Consider the following 1,714-nt stretch of genomic DNA (forward strand, 5'->3'; position numbering starts at 1 on the left):
TCTTTCAACAGAGCAGTGAGTTTTATACCCCTTTGCCGCTAACAGGCTCCGCCCCTTCTGAGGTGATCGGCCCTATGAAGGCCGATCTCCTGCATGTTTTAGATTTTTCTCTGATCATTGGATCAGAAAAGTTAGTTTGTTGATTTCTCTTATCTAGCAACTCTCTCTATGTCTGACACATAAAGAGAAGATCAACTAATTTTAGGACCTGTTTACACTAGACCAGTCTCTGGAAATACTAATGTTTACTGGGGTCAATATCCAAAAAATCACCCAATTACTTGGAACAACTGCAGTAATGTATCAGACGAGGTTGTAGTAAAGTGTTTTATTGTTCTCCTAAAATTATCATATTTTGAGTCACAAAAGATATGCTGTATACGACTCACTCAGTCATAAATGCTGCATGAGAGACTTCTAAGATATGGTGTGTGGTGTTTGGTGAAAATGTGCACTGGAAAGAGGAGCAAAAAAAATCACAATTTTTAATCTGGCAACCCTGATGCCAGTCTCACTCATGTGCTGATCATGCAGCAGCTGCATGATATTTCGAACCTGGTGAATAAGCTAATGTTCCATTGGAACTAGGATGCTCTTTGTAATTTGCTTTTACAAGCTGCAAAGGGTGAGTAACACAAAAACCCTCAGGTGTCCATAATTTATTGTCATTGTTGTTAGTTTAGAAGAAACTTTTGCTGTCTGTCGGTGGTTTGAACATACATGCGCTGCTGGGTGCTTCTCAAAATGTCCACTCTGAGACCAGGATTCAGAAATCTCCAGGTTCAGAGAAACACAGTTGGTGTCGTGTACACGATCGGCCGAACCACAGAAAAGAACCTGTGGTTTCACACAAAATCTGCATCGTGTGAACAGGGCCTTAGATTGGATCATGACCAGAGGTAGCAGTTCAACAATCTGAGTCAGCTTTGGAACTTATAAAATGTCAAAAATGGAGCCAGCTRTCAAAGAGTGATGAAGTCAATCTTAAACCAGCTTGGACATTTTAGTTGTTCTCCTCTTGAACAGAATCCTCAAGGTACATCAGGCGCCACCACTGCCTTGCAGACAAAAGGATGCACAAAGCACTGAGAGGTCAGGAGCTCTTAAGTTTTCACAATCAGCTAATTTTATCATTCTGTGTGACCCTTGAAGGGAAGGACAACTGGTTTTAAGTTGGACCATGACCAGAGGCACGTTAACCCCACCTTAGACCAGTGCTCTGTGATGGTGGAGGTCAGGACTGTGGGGTGTGAAACAGCAAAATGGGAACCATTGAAACTACCTGCTGGTGGCCGATATTTGGCAAAAGTGTCACTAGAAAACCACAAACACACAAATACAAACACTTCACTTAAATAAAGCATTTTCATAATGACTGAAGCTAACACAGTTACTTGATTATGGTATAGAATTGAATCATGTGCATTACTACAGTATAAATTTTATATCAGTATTATGTATTTATTTTTTTATTTGAGACTATTACAGAAAGGTTATTTATTTTCAGTGTTACAGTTGTTCTTACAGGCCTGAAGCAGGCTCAACTGGGCGGCACTCAAGCTAACACAGTTACTTGATTATGGTATAGAATTGAATTATGTGCATTACTACAGTATAAATTTTATATTAGTATTATGTATTTATTTTTTTATTTGAGACTATTTTTTTAGTTTATTATTATTTCAGTGTTATAGTTGTTTTTATAGGCCTGAAG

General features: G+C 38.8%; 2 protein-coding genes across 2 annotated transcripts in view; one reads left to right on the top strand and one right to left on the bottom strand.

The window, feature by feature from the left end:
- Window positions 1–1,714, bottom strand: part of LOC106528553 (metalloproteinase inhibitor 2) — a 23,590-nt gene that overhangs the window by 21,065 nt on the left and 811 nt on the right. The window lies entirely within an intron of this gene.
- Window positions 1–1,714, top strand: part of LOC106528551 (metalloproteinase inhibitor 2) — a gene marked incomplete in the record, with an annotated part of 22,741 nt that overhangs the window by 13,972 nt on the left and 7,055 nt on the right.

Source organism: Austrofundulus limnaeus, unplaced genomic scaffold (assembly GCF_001266775.1).
Source record: "Austrofundulus limnaeus strain Quisiro unplaced genomic scaffold, Austrofundulus_limnaeus-1.0 Scaffold389, whole genome shotgun sequence".
Classification (NCBI taxonomy): domain Eukaryota; kingdom Metazoa; phylum Chordata; class Actinopteri; order Cyprinodontiformes; family Rivulidae; genus Austrofundulus; species Austrofundulus limnaeus.